Below are 24,865 nucleotides of genomic sequence, written 5' to 3' on the forward strand. Positions count from 1 at the left end.
ATGAAAGGGGAGAGAGTTTCAGGCCAGAGGGAGAAAGTGAGTAAGAGGGAATCCAGAAAGATTCATTCATTCATTCATTCATTCATTCATTCATTTATATTGAGTGCTTACTGTATGCAGAGCACTGTACTAAGCACTTGGGAAGTACAAATCAGCAGCATATAGAGACGGTCCCTACCCAACAATGGGCTCACAGTCTAGAAGGGGGAGACAGACAAAAAACAAAAGAAAACAAGTAGACAGGTGTCAATACCATCAGAATAAATAGAATTATAGCTATATACACATCAATAGCAAAATAGAGTAGTAAATATGTACAAATAAAATAGAGTAATAAAATATGTACAAATATATACAAGTTCTGTGGGAAGGGGAAGTGGGTAGGGTAGAGAGAGGGACGGGGGCTATGGGGGGGAGGAGGAGGAGGAGAGGAAAAAGGGGTGCTCACTCTGGGAAGGCCTCCTAGAGGAGGTGAGCTCTCGGTAGGGCTTTGAAGGAAGGAAGAGTGCCAGTTTGGCAGATGTGTGGAGGGAGGGCATTCCAGGCCAGAGACAGGACGTGGGCCAGGGGTCGACAGCAGGGCAGGTGAGAACGAGGCACAGTGAGAAGGTTAGCGGCAGAGGAGCAGAGTGTGTGGGTTGGGCTGTAGAAGGAGATAAGGGTGGTGAGGTAGGAGGGGTGAGGTGATGTAGAGCCTTGAAACCGAGAGTGAGGAGTTTTTGCTTGATTCAAAGGTTGACAGTCAGCCACTGGAGATTTTTGAAGATGGGCGTAACATACCCAGAGCATTTCTGTACAAAGATAGTCCGGGCAGCAAAGTGAAGTATAGACTGAAGCAGGGAGAGACAGGAGAATGGGAGATCAGAAAGGAGGCTGATGCAGTAATCCTGTCGGGATAGGATGAGATATGAGAATGACAAGGTAACGGTTTGGATCGAGAGGAAAGGGCTGATCTTGGCGATGTTGTCGAGGTCACCAGCAGGTTTTGATTATGGATTGGATGTGTGGGGTGAATGAGAGAGTGGAGCCAAGGATGACTCCAAAGATGTGATCAAGGTACCGTCTTCCTAGACTGAAAGTTCTTGTGGACAGGAAATGTGCCTGTTTATTCTTATGTTGCATTTTCCTAAGCACTTAGTACAGTGCTTTGCACACTGTAAGTCCTCAATAAGTGTAATTGAATGAATGAATGAATGAGTGAATAGGTTGGTGTTAGAAGAGCAGACATATGTGGGTTGGATCATAGTTATACCCTACAATTACTAGAGAAGCAGCTTGGCTAAAGAAACAGTGTGACTTAGTGGAAAGACCATGGTCTTAAGAGTTAAAGGTCGTGGGTTCTAAGCCCAGCTCTGCTATTTGTCAGCTGAGTGGCTTTGGACAAGTCACTTCACTTCTCTGTGCCTCAATTACCTCATCTGTAAAATGGGGATTAAGACTGTGAGCCCCGCGTGGGACAGATCGATAACCTTGTTTCTACCCCAGAGCTTAAAACAGTGCTTGGCACATAGTAAGCATCTAACAAATACCATAATTATTATTCAAGCACTTAGTACAGTGTTCTCCACACAGTAAGTGCTCATACGGTTGTCTACTAACTATTGTCTACTAACTCTTGATTTGGACTCTTCCAAGCATTTAGTACAGTGCTCTGCAAACCACCATCATCAAATGCCTTCGAGTCATTTCCAATTCATAGTGACTTTATGGATTTATCCATAGAGTTTTATTGGAAAAAAATATGGAAGTAGTTCACCATTACCTTCTTCCACACAATAAAAGCTTAAGTCTCTGCTGTTGTCTTGGATCAACATTTTAATCACTTGATCATCCACTTTTGACTCTTTCCCATATCACAGCTTCCCATAAGTGCAAACCATAGGTGCATTTGATTAACGGATTGTTTTGTAATAATGATGGCATTCGTTAAGCACTTACTATGTGCCACGCACAGTTCTAAGTGCTTTCCCGGGGCCTAGTACATTGCAAGACACCTTAATAAATAAATTGCTTAATAAATGTCATTACTATGACTTCTGTGTTCTGTACCTGTGCCCCCAAAGGCAGGGATCTTGTTCTGGGCATGTGTCCCCATAATCATAGACCACATTCTGGTCACTGTGGTCAAACTAGTGGGCAGAGCAGGTTTGGTGATACAGGCTGAGGAGAGCTGGAGGTGGAGAAGCCTACTGGGGTGACCCAGCCCCTCTCCTTCCTTGATCGGGACAAACCCCGGTAAGCCTGGGTCCCTTCTGAACAGTCCAACTGAACCAGACTTCAGCCAAAGTCATTCTTGGAACAGTGAGATGCAGGCAGACCATGTGCCTTGTCTACTGACTGGATCTGGGCTAGATTCTCTGAGCCTTAGTTTTCCCAATGGGGCTGCAACAGACCATCATCAGGTCAACTGCTAAAAGTGTTTTGGGATCCTCAGGAAAAGCTGCATGAGAAGCAGCATGGCCTAGTGGATAGAGCATGGTCCTGGGAGTCAGCAGGACCTGGGTTCTAAGCTGGCTCTACCATGTATCAGCTGTATGACCTTGGGCAAGTCACTTCGCTTCTCTGTGCCTCGGTTACCTCATCTATAAAATGGGGATTAAGACTGTGAACCCCGTGTGGGACAGGGATTGTATCCAACCAAATAAACCTGGCCCTTAGTCTGGTACATAGTAAGTGTTTAACAAATACCTTAAAAACACTCTCTGGATTTGGCCAGAAATCTCGGTTCAGGGATAACAGAGAACTGTGGGGCACAGACCCTGGGGAAGGGGGAAACAGGGTACTTCCCCAGGCCCAGATCCCAGGGAGACAGGCCTCGACAGGACAATTCAACAGGGAGCCCAGAGGTTCAGGTCCCAGGATAGTGTCCCCTGCAACCCCCGCCCCCCGCTCTTTTTTAATGGTATTTGTTAAGCGCTCACTTAAGAGAAGTAGCATGCCTTACTGGAAAGAGCTTGGGCTTGGGAGTCAGAGATCATGGGTTCCAATCCCAGCTCCACTACTTTTTAGCTGTGTGACTTTGTGCAAATCGCTTAACTTTGCTGGGCCTCAGTTACCTAACCTGCAAAATGGGGAATAAGACTGTGAACCCCACGTGAGACAACCTGAGGACCTTGTATCTACCCCAGTGCTTAGACCATTGCTTGGTGTATAGTAAGCACTTAACAAATACCAACACTATTATAATTATTAAGTGTCAAGCACTGTTCTCAGCCCTGAGTTAGGTACAAGTTAATTAGATTAAACACAGTCCCGGCTCTACGTGCGGCTCACAGTCTGAGGAGGAGGGAGAACAATATGTTCAAGACTGAACTCCTTATCTTCCATCCCAAACCCTGCCCTCTCCCTGACTTTTCCATCACTGTTGACAGCACTACCATCCTTCCCATCTCACAAGCCCGTAACCTTGGTGTCATCCTCGACCCCATTCTCTTGCTCATTCCTCACATCCAATCGTCACCAAAACCTACCGGTCTCACCTCCGCAACATCGCCTGGATCCGCCCTTTCCTCTCCATACAAACTGCTACCCTGCAGGTTCAATCTCTCATCCTATCCCGACTGGATTACTGCATCAGCTTACTCTCTGATCTCCCATCCTCCTGTCTCTCCCCACTTCAATCTATACTTCACGCTGCTGCTCGGATCATCTTTGTGCAGAAATGCTCTTGGCATGTTACTCCCCTCCTCAAAAATCTCCAGTGGCTCCTCACTGTGCCTCATTCCCACCTGTCCTGCCGTCGAACCCCGGCCCACGTCCGTCCCCTGGCCTGGAATGCCCTCCCTCCGCACATACGCCAAGCTAGCTCTCTTCCTCCCTTCAAAGCCCTACTGGGAGCTCACCTCCTCCAGGAGGCCTTCCCAGACTGAGCCCCCTCCTTCCTCTACCCTTCCTCCCCTTCCCCATCCCCCCACCCTACCTCCTTCCGCTCCCCACAGCACCTGTATATATGTTTGTACATATTTATTACTCTATTTATTTTACTTGTACATATTTACTATTCTATTTATTTCATTTTGTCTATATGTTTTGTTTTGTTGTCTTTCTCCCCATTCTAGACTGTAAGCCCGCTGTTGGGTAGGGACCGTCTCTATATGTTGCCAACTTGTACATCCCAAGCGCTTAGTACAGTGCTCTGCACACAGTAAGTGCTCAATAAATACGAATGAATGAATGAATGAATGAATGAATGAATGAATCACCTTGTATCTACCCCAGCGCTTAGAACAGTGCTTGGCACGGAGTAAGTGCTTAACAAATACCATTATTATTATTTTTATTTGGATTTTTGTGATTTTCCTGCCTAGAGGCAGGAGACAGGACTAACTATATTCCTAAAATCACTCCTAGTCCTAGGACTTGGTAATAATCACAGCTCCTAGTGTACAACTCTCGTCAACTTTCAAATGTTTTACTAAGAAACTGACATTTTTCATTTAATAATGCAAACAATTGTTCAGTCAATTACTTAATTCAACAGTCTTGCTATTTGGAAGAGAATTTCTAGCAGGGAAGGAAATTGTTTCCTTCTGTGGAGATATCTTAGTTTCCCATTCGAAGCACTGTCACAGCAACAGCAAGTGACACGGTAATAGCTGCCCTGTCGGGAGATGAGCTCACATTACTTTGTCCCTATAATTGCTGCCCTGGCTGGATCCCTCGAGAAACAGAAAATCCAGGTCTTTCTCTGCACAGCATTGCATGTTGGGAGAATTAACGTGTTCAGTTGAGTGTGTCATTAAGTGTCAGGCTCTGGGTGAAATGGAAAGGGAAGAGAGAATAAGAGGAGAACTGCAGCCTGGTACCAGGGGCCTGGGGCTATGATAATATATCAGGACATTCTTCAGTGGGGTCTGAGAGTCACTATGCTTTCTCCATCTCTCCAAGACCTGCTCTCTTCTTGATGTTGGCTCCTCCAAGAGACTTTCACTGATTAAGCCCTCTTTTCCCCTCCTCCTTTTCTCTTCTCTCTCATCTACACACTTGGTTCAGTGACCTCTGAGCATGGAATATTTACCCTACCTCACCCTCACAGCATTTATGAGAAGTAGTATGGCCCACCGGATAGAGCATGGCCCTGGGAGTCAGAAGGAACTAGGTTCATTCATTCATTCAATCATATTTATTGAGCTCTTACTGTGTGCAGAGCATTGTACTAAGCACTTGGAAAGTGATGATCCCTGCCCACATTGGGCTTACAGTTTAGAAGTGGGGAGACTGACATTAAAACAAGTAAACAGACAATAATATAACTAAATAGCATTATAGATAGATACACATCAAAACAAGTAAACAGACATCAATATAAATAAATAGAATTATAGATATGTACATATATAGAAGTGCTGTGGGGCGGGGAGAGGGAGATAGAGCAAAGGCAGTGATGCAGAGGGGAGGGGGAACTGAGGAAAAAGGGGGCTGAGTCTGGGAAGACCTTTTGGAGTAGGTGAGCCTTCTGTAAGGCTTTAAAGGGGGGAAGTGTGATTGGTGAATTTGAGGAGTGAGGGTGTTCCAGGACAGAGGTAGGACATGGGCCAGGGTTTGTTGGTGGGACAGGCGAGATAGAAGCCCAGTGAGAAGGTTATCACTAGCGGAGCTGAGTGTGAGGGCTCGTATGTAGAAGGAGAGAAGGGAAGTGAGGCAAGAAGAGACGAGGTGAAGTAGAGCTTTGAAGCCAGTAGTAAGCATTTTTTATTTGTTATGGAGGTTGATGGGTAACCACTGGGTATTTTTGAGGAGGGGGTTGACATACCCTGCACTTTTCTGTAGAAAGATAATCCAGGCTGCAGAGTGAAGTATGGACTAAAGTGGGAAGGTGGCTGGGAGGTGAGAAAGGAGGCTGATGCAGTAATCCAGTTGGGGCAGGATAAGCGATTGTACTAACATGGTAGCAGTTTGGATGGAAAGGAAAGGGCAGATCTTGGCATTGTTGTGAAGGTGAGACCAGCAGGACTTGGGGACAGATTGTGTACGTGGGGTGAATGAGAAAGCAGAGTTATGGATGAAACAAATGGGCTTGTGTGATGGGAAGGATAGTTGTGCTGTTCACGGAGACGGGCAATTTAAGGAGATGACAGAGTTTGGAAGGGAACATGAGGACCTCTGTCTTGGACATGTTGAGCCTTAAGTGATGAAAGGACATCCAAGTAGAGATGTCCTGAAAGCGGGAGGAGATGTGAACCTGGAAGGAGAGAGAGAACAGCAGAGGAGATATAGATTTGGGTGCCATCGACTTAGAGACAATAGTTGAAGCCATGGGAGTGAATGAGTTCTTCAGGGGAGTGAATGTAGATGGAGAATAAAAGGGGACCAAGAACCGAACCTCGAGGGACCCCTACAGTTAAGGGATGGGACGGGGAGGAGGATCCTGTGAAGGATAATCCTAATGAACGTCCAGAGAGATAAAAGGAGAACCAGGAGAGGATGGAGGTGGTGTCGAATTCCTCAACACCAACTCTCTCCTCGACCCCCATCTGTCTGGCTTCCGTCCCCTACATTCCACGGAAACTGCCCTCTCAAAGGTCACAAATGACCTCCTGCTTGCCAAATCCAACGGCTCCTACCCTATCCTAATCCTCCTCGACCTCTCAGCTGCCTTAGACACTGTGGACCACCCCCTTCTCCTCAACATGCTATCCGACCTTGGCTTCACAGACTCCGTTCTTTCCTGGTTCTCCTCTTATCTCTCTGGTCGTTCATTCTCAGTCTCTTTTGCAGGCTCCTTCTCCCCCTCCCATCCCCTTACTGTGGGGGTTCCCCAAGGTTCAGTGCTTGGTCCCCTTCTGTTCTCCATCTACACTCACTCCCTTGGTGACCTCATTCACTGCCATGGCTTCAGCTATCATCTCTATGCTGATGACACCCAGATCTACATCTCTGCCCCTGCTCTCTCCCCCTCCCTCCAGGCTCGTATCTCCTCCTGCCTTCAGGACATCACCATCTGGATGTCTGCCCGCCACCTTAAACTCAACACGTCCAAGACGGAACTCCTTGTCTTCCCTCCCAAACCCTGCCCTCTCCCTAACTTTCCCATTTCTGTTGACGGCACTACCATCCTTCCCGTCTCACAAGCCCGCAACCTTGGTGTCATCCTCGACTTCGCTCTCTCATTCACCCCTCAAATTCAAGCCATCACCAAAACCTGCCGGTCTCAGCTCCGCAACATTGTCAAGATCCTCCCCTTCATCTCCATCCAAAGCGCTACGCTGCTCGTTCAAGCTCTCATCATATCCCGTCTGGACTACTGCATCAGCCTTCTCTCTGATCTCCCATCCTCGTGTCTCTCCGCACTTCAGTCCATACTTCATGCTGCTGCCCGGATTGTCTTTGTCCAAAAACGCTCTGGGCATGTTACCCCTCTCCTCAAAAATCTCCAGTGGCTACCAATCAATCTGCGCATCAGGCAGAAACTCCTCACCCTCGGCTTCAAGGTTCTCCATCACCTCGCACCCTCCTACCTCACCTCCCTTCTCTCCTTCTACAGCCCATTCCGCACCCTCCGCTCCTCTGCCGCTAATCACCTCACCGTGGCTTGTTCTCACCTGTCCCGCCATCGACCCCCGGCCCACGTCATCCCCCGGGCCTGGAATTCCCTCCCTCTGCCCATCCGCCATGCTAGCTCTCTTCCTCCCTTCAAGGCCCTACTGAGAGCTCACCTCCTCCAGGAGGTCTTCCCAGACTGAGCCCCTTCCTTCCTCTCCCCCTCGTCCCCCTCTCCATCCCCCCATCTTACCTCCTTCCCTTCCACACAGCACCAGTATATATGTATATATGTTTGTACATATTTATTACTGTATTTATTTATTTATTTATCTTACTTGTACATATCTATTCTTTTTATTTTATTTTGTTGGTATGTTTGATTTTGTTCTCTGTCTCCCCCTTCTAGACTGTGAGCCCTCTGTTGGGTAGGGACTGTCCCTATGTGTTGCCGACTTGTACTTCCCAAGCGCTTAGTACAGTGCTCTGCACACAGTAAGCGCTCAATAAATGCGATTGATTGATTGATTGATTGGAGTCAGTGAAGCCAAGGTTGGATAATGTACTGAGGAGAAGGGGATTGTCAACAGTGTAAGATGCAACTGTGAGGTCGAGGAGGATTAGGATGGAGTAGGAGCCGTTGGACTTAGCAAGAAGGGGGTCATTGGTGACCTTTGAGAGAGCAGTTTCAGTGGACTGGAGGGGGCTGAAGCCAGATTGGAGGGGGTTCAGGAAAGAGTGGGAGGAGAGGAATTCGAGGCAGAGAGTGTAGATGACTCCTCCAGGAGTCTGGAAAGAAAGGGTAGGAGGGAGATGGGGTTATAAATGGAAGGGGCTGTGGGGCCAAGGGAGGGGTTTTCTCGGATGCTGGAGACGGGGTCATGTTTTAAAGTAGTGGGGAGGAAGCCATTGGAGAGTGAGCAGTTTAAGTTGGTAGTAAAGGAGGGAAGGGGCGATAGTTTATATAAGGTGTGAAGGAATACGGTCCTATGCTCATGTGGAGGAGGCAGAACTTGAGAAGAGGCAAGAGATATCCTCTGGAGATCTCCTCTGTTGCCAACTTGTACTTCCCAAGCGCTTAGTACAGTGCTCTGCACACAGTAAGCACTCAATAAATACGATTGAATGAATGAATGAATGAATGAATGAATGGAAATACTGCTGGAAAGGATGGGAAAGCTTAAAGGAGGGGAAGAGATAGGGGAATGGAGGAAGGGGAGGGATAATTTGGGGGAGTTCAGATGTGATGGTGTTAACTTTCCTTATGAAGTAGGTGGCCAGATCGTTGGAGAAGAGGGATGGGGATGGGCAGCATGAAAGGGGGCCTGAGGAGGGAGTTAAATATCCGGAACAACTGATGAGGGTGATGGGCATGGGTGTCAATAAGGGAAAAGAAATAGTTTTGCCAGGCAGAGGAGAAGGCAGAGTTAAGACAAGAAAGAACAAACTTGAAGTGGACAAGGTTGGCATGATATTTAGATTTCTGCCAGCAGCGTTCAGCAGCTGAAACATAAGAGCGAAGGAGGTGGACAGTGCAGGTGATCCAAGGCTGTGGGTTAGTGGTGCGAGAGCGATGAAGGACTATGGGAGTATGTGAGTTGAGTTGAATAGAGAGGGTGGAGTTGGGAGTATCTATTTGGTCATCAAGGGTGGTTAGAATGGGTATGGAGGCTACGTGGGGTGTGATGTGCTGAGAGAGATGAATGGGGTCTAGAGAGAGGAGGTCTCTATGGGGGAATAGTACAGATTCGTGGGGAGGAGGAGTGAGGGAGAGGAGGCAAGTGAGAAGGTTGTGGTCAGAGAGAGGGATTTCAGAGTTGATGAGTGTGGAGATGGTGCAGCAGAGATTCATTCATTTGATTGATGGACTGATGTTTGAGTGATTTTGATCTGGGGTCTTTCATTTGAGGTCAGTTGCCTAAATCCTGATCTGATGTTTCTGGGGGCCAACACATCTGCCCTGTCTACCACAGCATGGGTGAGTGTTCCTTAATTTCCTAGTTCCCCTATGCTACTGCTGCTGCTCGAAATTTGAGTTAGGTGTCATTGAAGAGAAGGAAGAAGAGAGAAGGAGAAGGAAAAGAATATGAAAATGAAGAGAAAAGTGAACCCAAGTATAACTGTCGTTCAGTTTTAATATCCTATAGGATAGCTTTACAACCTCTCAAATGACTTCTTCAGGTTTTTCAGTATCTCCAAGTCCCCAGTCTTGTATATTGTATTTGGGCAAGTCACTTGACTTCTCTGTGCCTCAGTTACCTCATCTGTAAAATGGGGATTAAGACTGTGATCACCCTGTGGGACAAATTTATCACCTTGTAACATTCCCAGTGCTTAGAACAGTTCTTTGCACATAGTAAGAATTTAATAAATGACATTATTATTATTATTGTTATTATATGTTCTGTGATGTTTCTCTATACAAACCTCTCTGACATGGTGTTCTTCACAAATGTTTTAGCCCTTAAAAATAACTTAGAATATGATCAAGTGTTCTTGCCTCTCAATATAGCTATATATTATATGATATATAAATATATATAATATAATATATGTAACACACACACACACACAAATATATATATATATATATATACTAAGTGTATATTCCTTATTTTCATTCATTCCTGCAAAAAAAAATATTTAGCATCTACTGTGTGCAGAATACTGTCCTCAGTACTGGTGAAATGCACATGAAAGATAGTTCAAATACTACTCTCTACCCACGGGTTCTCACAATCTAAGATTTAGGAGTGAAGGACGTTTAGGGATAGACACCCAAGGAAAATTTGAAATGATTTAAAACATCAGAGTATAAGCTTTTTGTGGAAAGTGAGGATGTCATTTCATTACTGTGTGTATTTCCCAAGCATTTAGTACTTGGTGGGAACCCACAAAATGTGATGACTAGTACTACTAAATGACAATAAGAAGAGCCACAGTAGAAACAATAAATGCTGTATTTCACTATGGCTAAAGGAACAGTTTTCAGTTTTTCACTACTCAGGCAGACTAGTCCATATTCTCATAGTCATCAACTTCAGAATTTTCTAAAGGTTAGAAATACATGGTTGAGATTACATTCTTCCTATCCCACTCATGCTGGATGGAACTGTACACCTGGGAGTAAGATAAGGGAGAGCTGAGCTGTCTCTCTTCAAGTGATGTTGCCGCTCAGGTAGAGGGGGAGCTGCTGAGCCAGCAAGGTTCTGTTGAATTCTAAACAATTGTGGTGTTTGTTAAGCACTTCCTTTGGGTCAGCATGTTCCAAGCACTGCAAGAGATACAAGGTAATGCGGTTGGACACAGTCACTGTCCCACGTAGGGCTCATAGTCTAAGAAGGAGGGAGGGCAAAATTGCATGCCCATTTTGCTGATGAGTAGACAGAGGCCCAGAGAAATCAACTGATTTTCCCAAGGTTACACTGCAGACAAGTGGCAGAGCTGGGATTAGAGCTCAGGTTATCTGACTCCCAGGCTCAGCCCATGTTCTTTCCACTAGGCAACTGTACTCCACTTAAGACTTCGTGCCATATTCTGCACCAAGTGTTCAGTAAATTTCATTTATAAGCCTGCTGCTGAGGCTTCTTCAGTGAATCTGTGAGTAGCAAGAGGATTCTGTGAGATTATAAAAATAATTCGTCATTAACTGTAACTGCATTCAATGCATGTTTCTATCACAACTTTTTCCCCCACTTCAACAATTCTCTAAAACCATTTTCACATTGGCTATTTGTTTCTCATTCTTTCCTGCTTCCTCTTTGCCACCTTCCTTCCCCACCTTTATCTCTGTTTTCTTTTTTCGTCTCAGCCCCCACTCTGTCTCTTCTATTTCACTCCACGGTGCTGTGATTTTCACATAGAAATAAGCCAATCCCTTCTAATATTTCTAAAACACCCTGTATTTGCCATCAATAATGGAATCATCTCCCGTTTCCACCAGTTTTCAGGTACTAAACATTAGATTCTCATTCATTTCTAAAGTAATTTTTTCCTGGAGCCTTGCAGATGTCCAACCTGGTTCTTTTATTTTCTTTCCTTGTAGTCATAAATGTATCTATTCCCTCTACAGATCTTACCCATTTGCATTTTAACTTCAGATGATTTTAGTGACTTTACCCACCATAACAATACACTTTCACTTTATAAATGTTATTTATTTAACACTTACTGTATTCAGAGCTTGTACTAAGGTTTTGTGAGAATACAGTAGAGAATTTAGACATCAAGACCTTACAATCTAACTGCAGAGACAGATATTGAAATACATTACAAGTTAGGAAACTCTGAAAATAAACTGCTGGGGAAGAGGAAGGTGAGTACATGAGTGCTTAGCACATACGGACTCAACCACCCAAATGGAATAATTCGAAAGAAAAGAGCATGGGAAAGTTTCTTGGAGAATATGTGATTTTAGTAGGGTTTTGAAGATGTAGAGAGTGGTGGTCCGTTGCATATGAAAGACGAGAGAGGTCCAGACAAGGATGTGAGAGGCCAAACCAAAGCACATTGAGCAGGTTGGAATTAAATGACTGAAGCACGGCCTAGTAGATAGAACATGGGCCTGGGAGTCAGAAGGTCATGAGTTCTAATCTGAGCTGTGCTGCCTGTCTGCTGTGTGATCTTAGTCATCACTTCACTTCTCTGTGCCTGTTACCTCATCTGTAAAATGGGGATTAAAACTGTGAGCCCAGTGTGGGACAGAGACTGTGTCCAACCCGATTTGCTTGTGTACGACCCCACCAATGTCTGGCAAATAGTAAGTGTTTATCAAATACCACAGCTATTATTATTATCATTTTTAATAATAACAATAAATGTATGGGCTGTGTTATAGTGGGAGAGGAGCAAAGAGCGGTCAGAGGTAAACTGATTGACTGCCTTGAATACAATGATAGGAAATTCTCCTTGATGCAGAGATGAATGGGCAACTGCTATACATAGACAACTGTAGAGTGTCAAATATGTGACCAGGGTTATAACATGCCAGGTACTGTGGTGTTAAAATCAGCCCCTGCAGGCCACAGAACAAATTGATTGTTTTTACTCATTCTCCACATCCCCTCTTGAAGAGCCAGAGGAGAAGGGGACAAGGCAGAGCGAACAATGAGAATGAATATACTAGTGGAGGTGACGGAGTTTCTGACTTAACAGTGCACATGGTGATAGTGCCACTATCAGCAAAAATGTTCTCTGGAAACTGAGTAACTGACTCAAAAGAACAGGTAGATTTTTCCAGCTATGAGGAATACAATTTGGACCTACCATTTGGTGATTCATATTCATTCAGTCAGTCATAATTATTGGGCACTTAATGTGTGCAGAGCACTGTACTAAGTCCTAGGGAGAGTACAATACAACAATGAATAGACACATTCCCTACCCACAGTGAGCTTACAGTCTAGAGGAGGGGAGGCAGACATCAATACAAGTAAATAAATTACAGATATGTAATTAAGTGTTGTGGGGATGAGAAGGGGGAAGAGCAAAGGGAGCAAGCCAGGGCAATGCAGAAAGTAGTGGGAGAAGAGGAAAGATGGGGTGTTGGGAGGGGCGGGGGGGTTAGCCCGGGAAGGTCTCTTGGAGGAAGTGTGCTTTCAATAAGACTTCGAAAAGGGAGAGAGTAATTGCTGGTCAGGTTTGAGGAGAGAGGGCATTCCAGGACAGAGGTAAGATGTGGGCTAGAGTTCGGCAGTGAGATAGGCGAGATGGAGGCACAGTGAGAAGGTTTGTACTAGGGGAGTGAAGTGTGCAGTCTGGTTGCAGAAGGAGAGTAGGGAGGTGAGGTAGGAAGGGGCAAGGGTGGAGTGCTTGAAAGTCAATGGTGAGGAGTTTTTGTCTGATGCAGAGGTGGATGGGCAACCACTGGATTTTTTGTAGAAGCATGGTAACATGTCCTGAAAGATTTTGTTAAAAAATGACCCCAACAGCAAAGTATGGAGTAGAGTGGGGAGAGGAATGAGTCTGCGAGGCCAGCAAGGAGGCTGATGCAGTAATTTGGGTGGGATAGGATGAGTGATTGTATTAACGTGGTAGAAATTTGGATGCATTCTTCAAATGGAGAAATGTTGTTTATAAATATATGATTTCCTCCACCCATCCTGAATAAATGATTTATTCCACAGATCTGTCCCATAGATCCAACAATCAATAGTATTCGTTAAGTCCTTATTGTGTGCACAGCACTGTACTGACTCTAGAGTGTGTCTGTTGTTTTATTGTACTCTCCCAAACTCTTAGCACAGTGCTTTGCACACGTTAAGAGCTCAATAGATACGATTGATTTATAGCTTGCTTGGGAGGGTATAATGCAATAGAGTTGGCAGACATGATCCCTGCCTACAAGGACCTTACAGATGACAGTTCTACCTATATCACAAGTCCTCCCTCTAGCCTGGAATTCCCTCCCCCACCATGTATGCCACACCACAAGGTCACCTGTGACCTTGGGCAAGTCACGTAACTCCTCTGTGCCTCATTTCCCTTAGCTGCAAAATGGGGATTGAGATTGGGCCCCACATGGGACAGGAACTGTGCCCGACCATATTTGCTTGTATCTGCCTCAGCGCTTCATACAGTGCCTAGAAAACAGTAAGTGTTTAACAAATACTATAATTATTATTACCACCACTCTCCCCACCTTCCCAGTCTTATTAAGATCACAATTCTTCCAAGAGGCCTTCCCCAATTAAGCTCTCTTTCAAACACGCTTACCTATCTCCTAGCCTAAAATCACCCTTCCTTTACACACAGCTCCTTCCAGTTATTGCCCCTTCTCCCTCCTACCATTTCTTTCCAAACTTCTTGAGACCATTGTTTACCCCACTGTCTACATGTCTTCTCTTCCAATTCTCTCTTTGATCTCTCTTCAATATGGCTTCTGCCCTAATTGCTCTATGGAAACAGCCATCTCTAAGGTCACAAATGGCAACCTTCTTGCCACATTTGTTGGCCTCATCCTCTTAGACCTTTCACCTGCCTTCATCACTATAGAATACCCACTTCCTAAAGCTTTATCCAACCTTGGCTTCACTGACACTTTCCTCTCTTGGTTCACCTCCTATCTGTCTGACTATTCATTCTCAGTTTCCTACAGTAGGTGTCCCTAAAGGCTCAGTTAAGGTCCTCTTCTATACTCCAACTACATCCACTCCCTTGGATAATTAATTCACTCTCATGGCTTCAATTATCATCTCTATGTAGATGATTCCCTAATTTATATCTCCAGCCCTGATCTCTCACCTTCTCTTCAGTCTCACATATCTCTTGACTTCAGAACATATATACCTGACACCTCAAACTAAACATGTCCAAAACTGAACTCTCCCGACCCAAACCCTGTCCTTCCCTGTCTTTTTCAGCATTGTAGACAATACCACTATCCTCTCGATAATAATAATAATAATGATGGCATTTGTTAAGTGCCTAACTAGGTGTGAAGCACTGTTCTAAGCGCTGAGGGGATACAAGGTGATCAGGTTGTCTCATGTGGGGCTCACAGTCTTCATCCCCATTTTACAGATGAGGTAACTGAGGCTCAGAGAAGTTAAATGACTTTCCCAAGGTCACACAGTAGACATGTGGCGGAGCCTGGATTAGATCTCACAAGCCTGTAACCTTCGTATGGTCCATGACTGCTTTCTCTCATCCCACCCACTCAAACTGTCATCAAATCCTGTTTGTTCTACCTTCACAACATTGCATGAACCCTCCCTTTCTTCTCGATCCAAATTGCAACCATGCTGATCCAAGTATTTATCTTATGCAGCCTTGATTTCTGCATCTATCTTCTTCCTCACTGACCTTCCTACCTCCTGCTCTCCCCATGCCAGTCTATACTTCACTCTGTTTAATTATTAGTATTGATCATATTTATTGAGCACTTACCATGTGCAAAACACTGTACTAGGCGCTTGGGAGAGTACAGTATAGCATCAGACACATTCCCTGCCTACAAGCTCCCAGTTTAGAGGGGGAGACAGAACATTAATATAAATAAATAAATAAATAAATAAATAAATAAATAAATAAATAAATAAATAAATAAGCAAGTGAATAAATAAATAAATAAATATCTCTCTAGACTGTAAGCCTGTTGTGGGCAGGGAATGTGTCTGTTATTGTACTGTACTCTCCTAAGCGCTTAGTACTGTGTTCTGCACATAGTGAGTGCTCATTAAATATAATAGAATGAATGAATAATGCATGGATCATTTTTCTCAAGTAACCTATAGTCCATATCTCCCCACTCCTCAAGAACGTCCAGTGGTTGCCAATTCACCTCCACATCAGACAGAAACCCCTTACCATTGACTTTAAAGCAGCCAAACAACTGGATCCATTCCACCTCACCTTAATGATATACTACAGCCCAGTCAACACACTTCACTCCTCCAGGACAGTACACTGCCCTGCACAGAGTAAGCACTCAATAAATGCAATTAATTGATTTATTGATTTGTGTACATAGCTGCTGTGGGGGCTGAGGGAGGGGTGAATAAAGGGTGCAAATCCAAGTGCAGGGGTGACACAGAAGGGAGTAGGAGAAGAGTAAATGAGAGCTTGGTCAGGGAAGGCCTCTTGGAGAAGATGGGGAGTGTGATTGTTGAATATGAAGAAGGAGGTCATTTCAGGGCAAAGGCCTGAAATTCAATTCCAATTCATTTGTGTCTAGTGGTTATCATCAATTTCTAAAGTTCTTGTTTCTGATGCTATTTTATATATAATAAAACATTATAATGAGAGAATTTGTATTTCAAAATGTTACCTTCAATTTGATTTTTGAAGAGCTGTTATGCTGTAGGTTGGAAAAGTCGCATAAAGAGTCTGCAGAACCTCTTTCCTGGTAAGTCGCAGAATAGTTCAAAATGGCTTAAGTAAAATATGTCACATAAAAAAACCATAATAAATGTCAAACAATGTTCCATTGGGGCACTATCCCTAAACCAGTTGGGTCAACAGGATCCTTGGGTGAACTGTTTGCTGTTGTTTTCTTTGACATGTGTGTAACATGGATACTATTGTATAAAGATTCAACATCTAATATTTTTAGTATTCCCTTATAAAGCCCTAATTTTGTATCTAATGGCTCATTTTGGATGTCTTATCCTCTCAATTCTTGTCCTCTCATTTATTTATTCAAACTTCTTTTAAGTACATTGCTACTATGGCCTGTACAAAACCGCAGCATGTCCTAGTGGACAGAGCACAGGCCAGGGAATCAGAGGACTTGGATTCGAATCCCTGATCCACTACTTGCCTGCTGTGAAATCTTAGACAAGTCACTTGACTTCTCTTGTGACTATTTCTTCAGCTGTAAAATGGAGATTCAATAGTTCTTCTCCCTCCTCGTAGGGAGCGGGGGAAGGCGATGAGACAGGCAGTATGTGCACACAAACCGTACCCAACGGCTCAAGGCCAAACAGACTCAACAACAGGAGATAAAGAGACCAGGGCAAGAAAAACAAGCTTGCACCTGCAAGGCTCGGAGGCAACCTCAAGGCCATATCCGCAGCCAGCGATGGTTGGCAACGGGTGGCTGGGGGCGAGCCAGAGCAAACCCTTCGTGACTGGACAGAGCTGTTGTTAGGCTAGTGGCTGGAGGGCGGTCAAAGCCTCGATACGCCATCCCCCGAGAAAACCCTGCCCCCGGGCAACGGGGGGTATAAGAGACGAACAAGACAAAGGGGGGGGGCTCTCTCTCTCGCATGCGCGCGCTCTCTCCCTCTCTCTCTCTCTCTCTCTCGCTCTCTCTCTCTTTCAACCATGTAACCGCTGATAGCAAATAAACGGCAACCAAGCTTTGAACCTCTGGCTGACTCTTCCTGGTATGAACGCGCGGGCCGCGTCCGGAGACGTCCGAAGACCCGGAGAGGGTAAGAACCCGAGCGTTGCCCCCGAAACCACGGGGAGCAACGAGTGGCGCCCAACGTGGACTCGGATACCCCCATTTGGGAAGACCAGGGAGAGTGCCCCGTAGGCCAGGTAGCTAAAGGTCAGGCGGGAAGATGGGGACGGCACGATCGTTGCCCATATATAAGCCAGAAGATAAGGAATTGTACACCCGGCACTGTTACAAGATTTTGAGAAGTAAGGGGGTAAAGATTGAGCTGAAAACAATAAGGGAATTTATAGGGAAGATAACTATGACCTCCCCGTGGATATTTGATTCCGGGATCACGGAGGAGCGGTGGGACGCTATTGGGGAACAGATGACGGCCTATGAAGACTCCCACTCGGGGGAGCTAAAGGACGTGGACTTCCTTATACATGGTATCCTCCGTGCAGCCTTTCAAGGGCAGCAGACACTCCTAGCAGCCATCCAAGAATTGGGCCGTAAACCCCCTAATTGGGACTCCTTCCACGGTATGATCCAGAGGGAAAGGGAAACCTCTGATGACTTTTTCACTCGTCTTAGTGAGAGAGAAGAGACGATGGTTAAAAGAATTGTATGTGTATAAAGGAAGAAGGAGGGAAAAGGAGAAAGAAAAGAGAAGGTGAAGCAATTGCAGTTGAAGGAAATTGTCTGCTCAGGCATCTACACCCTGCGAAGCAGGTGTCCCATAAGGGGGAATGATGGGTGGAGAGATTGCCTCTGAAGGAAATTGTATGTGTATGAAGGTTAGAGTAAGTGTGTATGAAGGAGAAAGAGAAGAGACACGAGGGAATTTTAGTCGAATGTCAGTCTTCCTGCAATACTCCTGTGTTGCCTGTGCGAAAACTGGGCTCCCCTCTGTCTTATCGGTTAGTCCAGGACTTGCGTGCAATTAACTCTTACGTTTTGCCTATGCATGCTGTGATTCCTAGTCCCACGGCAGTAGTTAGCTCCATGAGCCCCAAAGCAACCTGTTTTACTTGTATTGATCTACCTGGTGCTTTCTTTAATATCCTGGTGTCCTGGGAGAGCCAGTACCTTTTTGCCTTTACCTGGGAAGGTCGTCAACTAACCTGGACAAGACTTCCCCAGGGTTTTGTTCACTCCCCAACTATCTTTTCGAGAGAATTGTGCAGAGCCTTCTCTCCCCTCATATTACCCGAAGGGATCAGTATGTTCCAGTATATGGATGATATCCTTATTGCTGGGGACACGAAGGATCTGTGTCGGTCAGGTTCCCTCCAGGTCCTAGCATGTTTGCATCAGCTTGGTCTTAAAGTTAGTCGCGAGAAACGGCAGTGGTGTCAGCCCCAGGTAAAATATCTTGGGTTCATGTTGCGGGCGGGAGAAAGAGCAATCGCCCCCAAGCGAGCAAGCCTTATTCAATGCATGCCTCGCCCCACCACTAAGAGGGCCTTGAGAGGTTTTCTTGGTGCGACTGGGTTTTGTCGAGCTTGGATTCCAGAATTTGGGTTGTTAACCGGACCACTTTTTGAGCTCCTAAAAATGACTTCCCCAGAGCCCCTGGACTGGACTCCCGAGGCTGTAGAAGCCTTTCAGACACTAAAATCATGCCTGAGTTCAGCCCCTGCCCTGGGACTCCCTGACTACAGTAATCCGTTCTACTTGTACATTCATGAACGCCGCGGAGTAGCCTCAGGTGTTTTGTGCCAAACTCTCGGTCCTCACTATCGACCAGTAGCCTATTATCCTTCGTGGAGCAGCCACCCAAGCCTTATCTGTGGCACGCCTGACTAAATATGAAGTTGCTTTATTGGAAAATCCGCAGGTACATGTGGAGCGCTGTGGCTCCTTGAATCCAGCTGCCCTGCTTGAGTCCTCTCCCATGACTGACCAAATTCACGATTGTGACAAAGTAGTTCGGGAAACTGTCGCTCCTCTATCTGACCTTCGCGATGAGCCTTTGTCCTCTTCTGATCTAACTTGTTTACAGATGGCTCCTCCTTTATGGACCAAGGGGTGTGCCTCACCGGCGCTGCTGTTGTTACCCTAACCTCTGTGCTGTGGACCGGCTCACTCCCAGCTTCATGCAGTGCGCAGGCAGCTGAGCTTGAAGCCCTTACACAGGCATTATTACTCGGTAAAGGGAAGCGTGTGACCATCTATACAGACTCTAAGTATGCCTTTGGGGTCTGTCATGCTACAGGTGCCCTGGGGCAAAGTCGTGGGTTCCTCACTTCAGCGGGTAGTCAGGTTGCTACTGGGGATCGTATAGAACGCCTATTACAGGCCCTCTTGCTCCCAGCCGAGGTGGCTGTCGTGCATGTGCATGCCCGCACCCGAGGAAGTGATTCCCTGAGTTTGGGCAATCACCGAGCCGACAAGGCCTCTCGTTGGGCAGCTCGGCATGCCCCCCTTGTATGTGTAGCTCCTGTTATGACCCTGGCCCCCACGTCTATGCCTGGCACTCTGTTGCCCTCCCTGATTACTGATAAGGAAAGAGCTGAGTGGCCTCGGCAATATGAGGCACTGGAACGGGACGGACTCTTTTGGGTCCCTGATGGATGCCCTATTTTGCCTGCTGCTGCACTGCGACCAGTTTGTCTGGGTCTTCACCAGGAGACTCACTTTGGTGCAGATGCCTTGGCAGCCACAGTTCTTCGAGTTTGGTTTGCCCCAGGTATCCATCCTGTTGCCAAGCGTGTCACAGCCAGTTGTGCTACTTGCCAGAGCTTCAATGCTCACCCTGGTCATCGGGTTCCCTTGGGGGGGACGCCCTTGGGTCTATTCCCCTTTTGAGGGTTTGCAGGTTGATTTTGTGACACTTCTGAGGGCTGGTCGTTTCCGATACTTACTAGTCATTGTTGATCACCCGACTAGGTGGATGGAGACTTTCCCTTCCTCCCGAGCAACTGCTCTTACGGTGGTGGAATGTCTCTAGCGGGAAGTCATTCCCAGGTTTGGGCCACCTGCTGTTATTGATTCTGATCAAGGATCACATTTTACTGAGTCTGTTCTATCTGAAATTTATCGACCTGTCTCTATATGTTGCCAACTTGGACTTCCCAAGCGCTTAGTACAGTGCTCTGCACACAGTAAGCGCTCAATAAATACGATTGAATGAATGAATGAATGAATCGACCACTTGGAATTGAATGTTCTTTACATGCACCATACCAGGGCGATGATGCCCTGCGAGACTCTGTTTTGTCTCTCCAGGGAATTCTAGCTGAGCTGCAGGCTGCTGGAATCCTCCGTCAGCGCACCCCTCTCACCGATCATCTGCATCCGTTCATCGCTGAAGATTGGGTTTGGGTTAAGCGCATGGTCGGCAACGGTTCACTTAAGCCATCCTGGGAGGGGCCCTACCAGGTTCTCTTGTCTTCCTTTTCTGCAGTTCGTGTTGCCGAGCGCCCCTCATGGATCCATCACTCCCAGGTGAAGCCAGCCGTTTTTGATGCTTCGCCTCCTGATTGTACTCCCCCATCGGTTTCTGCTGACTCTCAAGATTCCGAGCCACCCACTGTCCCAGCTTTATGGCTGCGTCGAACTTCTACCGGATGGGCCTCGGTCCTGTGAGATTTTGTCTGGTTGCTTATTTGTGTGTCTTGCCGCTGGTTTGGTTTTTTGCTGTGCTGTGTTTTTCAGCTCCTGAAGGCCTGCCTCTGATGTGCTTCATCTACCCTGATGCTTCTACAAACCCCGACCACACGCCTTGTCCAAAGCTGAAGTCACAGACATGCAGCGCCGTCTGGACGCTGTGTTTCGCTGAGGAGGGGGATTGCTGTGTGTGCTCAGTTGTGCTTGAATTTTTCTGTTGGATTTTTCTCTCTTTTCTTTTTGCCTGGATGTTTCTGTCTTATCCTTTACTTTAGGCGCCGGCTTTGCGGAAGACCTTGTTATCCCGAGGAGGGTCGTATGTGATCCTCCCGGTGGCCATGGGCCTCGGAAGGATCGAAGGGGGGTTTTGCTTTTGCTCATGTGCCTCCCGTGCCTCCTTCGTCTCTTTTGCTCCATTGTTGCCCGGGTGGTCCGCGAGATTAAGGTCGAGATGCTCCCATTGCGCGGACGCCCTTAGCGGTCCCCGCCATAACGGGAGGGGGACACGTAGGGAGCGGGGGAAGGCGATGAGACAGGCAGTATGTGCACACAAACCGTACCCAACGGCTCAAGGCCAAACAGACTCAACAACAGGAGATAAAGAGACCAGGGCAAGAAAAACAAGCTTGCACCTGCAAGGCTCGGAGGCAACCTCAAGGCCATATCCGCAGCCAGCGATGGTTGGCAACGGGTGGCTGGGGGCGAGCCAGAGCAAACCCTTCGTGACTGGACAGAGCTGTTGTTAGGCTAGTGGCTGGAGGGCGGTCAAAGCCTCGATACGCCATCCCCCGAGAAAACCCTGCCCCCGGGCAACGGGGGGTATAAGAGACGAACAAGACAAGGGGGGGCGGCTCTGTCTCTCGCATGCGCGCGCTCTCTCCCTCTCTCTCTCTCGCTCTCTCTCTCTCTCGCTCTCTCTCTCTTTCAACCATGTAACCGCTGATAGCAAATAAACGGCAACCAAGCTTTGAACCTCTGGCTGACTCTTCCTGGTATGAACACGCGGGCCGCGTCCGGAGACGTCCGAAGACCCGGAGAGGGTAAGAACCCGAGCGTTGCCCCCGAAACCACGGGGAGGAACGCCTCCTACTTAAACCGTAAGACCCATGTGGGATAGGGACTGTTTCTCTCAGATTCCCTTGTATCAACCCCAGAGATTGGCAAAGATTAAGAATTTAAAACATGCCACAATCATAATTATCATCTATGAAGAGAAATTAGACTTTTTTTGTTTTGGGCTATCACCTTCCCTCTCTCAGCATACTCCATTGTTCACACTGTTTCCCCAGCCTGAAACCTCCTCCTCTACATATTCAATGGAGGACAGCTCTCCCCCGTGGTGTTTTAAATACTCCTTAAATTTCACCTCCTCCAATAAGTCTTGGAAAATGACTCTCCTACGTCTAAAGAATTTTTACAAGTTTTTCCAAGCTCATTGTGGACAGAGAACATGTTTGACAACTCTATTATATTGTATGCCAACTCTATTATACTCTCTCAAAGGCTTAGTCCCTTGATTTGCACAGAATAGGTGCTCAATTAATACCATTGTTTGATTGTCGCTTTCAATTGACAATCAGTAAATATTATTACTAAATACACTTGTATTCAAACATAAGTTGGGTCTACTTACTTATTAGTGTGCTATTAGGTGAACAATTCTGTGCTTCCTAAGATACAGAGATTGGAAATTCTACTAGTGTTCCTGAACCCAGCATAATGTGATTTTATAATGGCAAACTCTGTCTTTTGATTTATTATTCATTTTCTTCTTGATGATTTCCAACATTTGCTTGGACTCTTTGGCTTTCACAGTCAATGAAGATTTGGCAATATCATTAACAAGTTATGATGTGCGAACTCAGAGCGAACCACAGATTAGTTGCAGATTGTATTATTTTTCCTTAGATACATTATTTAGCATTTGCCCATACTGAAGATCATCTAATGTCTACACTATTTTGGAGATCAACAGGAACATGTGCACAAGAAACTGGCATTCATCAAGCACAAAAGTTTGGTATCAACTACAACATTCGTGATTCCCTTGCATACTGCCTCTCCCAGAACATTCAGGGATATTTTAAACAATACTTCCCACGGTCTCTTTGGGTTCCACATGGTTTATAAGAAAATACAAGTTTTATTTTTGTTTGATAAGGTTGAATTCACCCCTCTGCCACTGCCCATGTGGACATCATCCACCTCTGGAAGCCATTATCCTGGAAAGTCACATGGGTATGAAGTGGAATAGAGAATTTGGCCATCATGCTGAGCAGACCATTTCTGACCATTATCCTTGAGTGTTTCCAATTCTGGCTAGATAGAACTGGTGAACTATTTTGGGCTCTCTTTAGCGTATTCTTCATTTTTGAATTCTGAAGAAGTCGAGGAAATGCTTCTGAGTGACCAGATTTTCACAGTTCTCTTCATTGCTCAGATTGGGATTGGGCTTTAGGGGAACTTAATTCTGCTCATGATGTATGTCACCATCTTCATTTGCCATCACCAACAGAAGAGGACCACAGACCTGATTCTCATTCACCTGACTTTGGCCAATACAGTGAACCTTACTACCCAGGCTACTCCGGGGCTAGTTATTTCCTTTAAATGGGAGAATTATCTGGGAGTTTTTGGCTGCCAGGTCACCTTGTACATTAAGAGAGTGGCCGGGGGCTTTTCTATCTGTACCAACTTTCTCCTGAGTGGATTCCATCGAATCACCATCAGCCCCAGCAACTCTGGTTGGGCCCAAGTTAAACACTGGGCCCCCAAGTATATCTTGCCTGCCTTTCTCTTATTCTGGATCTTCAATCTTTTGGTGGAAATGAATATACTAAAACCAATGTAGACAGCAAAAATGTCACCATTCCATTCAATGGCAACAATAGGAAAGGTTGTATTAATACACATTATTTAAATAAATTAAATAATCTGGGCATGTTACTCCCCTCATCAAAAATCTCCAGTGGCTACCAATCAATCTGTGCATCAGGCAGAAACTCCTCACCTTCGGCTTCAAGGCTCTCCATCACCTCGCACCCTCCTACGTCACCTCCCTTCTCTCCTTCTACAGCCCAGCCCGCACCCTCCGTTCGTCTGCCGCTAATCTCCTCACCGTGCCTCGTTCTAATCCGTCCCGACATCGACCCCAGTCCCACGTCATCCCCCTGGCCTGGAATGCCCTCCCTCTGCCCATCCGCCAAGCTAGCTCTCTTCCTCCCTTTAAGGCCCTACTGAGAGCTCACCTCCTCCAGGAGGCCTTCCCAGACTGAGCCCCTTCCTTCCTCTCCCCCTCGTCCCCCTCTCCAACCCCGCGTCTTGCCTCCTTCCCTTCCCCACAGCACCTGTATATATGTATATATGTTTGTACATATTTATTACTCTATTTTACTTGTACATATCTATTCTATTTATTTTATTTTGTTAATATGTTTGGTTTTGTTCACTGTCTCCCCCTTCTAGACTGTGAACCCACTGTTGGGTAGGGACTGTCTCTATGTGTTGCCAACTTATACTTCCCAAGCGCTTAGTACAGTGCTTTGCACACAGTAAGCGCTCAATAAATACGATTGATTGATTGATTGATTGATTTCCCACTGCTAAAACTGTCCATGATGTCTTTGGTTTTCTCATGAGCAGGGCAAGAGGTACATGGTGCTTGTGCTACACCACCACTGCAATCAGGTCCAGCACATTCACACCAGTAGCCAAACCCACAAAGCCTCCCCAGACTCCAAAGCCACCCAGACCATCCTGCTCCTTGTCACTTGCTTTGTTTCCTTTTAATGCATCAATAGCAGCATTACTCTGTCTTTGCATTTTATCAAGGTGTATGACATGACACTCTATAATCCTTTATTATTTCTGGGTTCATGCTATGCTTTCCTTTGCCCCTGGGTGTTGATCAGCATTGGTCCCCGCATTTCCAGACTCAAATGGATCTTCTAA

General features: G+C 46.1%; 1 pseudogene; it reads left to right on the forward strand.

The window, feature by feature from the left end:
* LOC119923189 lies at window positions 1-24,865 on the forward strand (annotated as a pseudogene).

This window comes from Tachyglossus aculeatus, unplaced genomic scaffold (assembly GCF_015852505.1).
Source record: "Tachyglossus aculeatus isolate mTacAcu1 unplaced genomic scaffold, mTacAcu1.pri scaffold_153_arrow_ctg1, whole genome shotgun sequence".
Taxonomy (NCBI): Eukaryota; Metazoa; Chordata; class Mammalia; order Monotremata; family Tachyglossidae; genus Tachyglossus; species Tachyglossus aculeatus.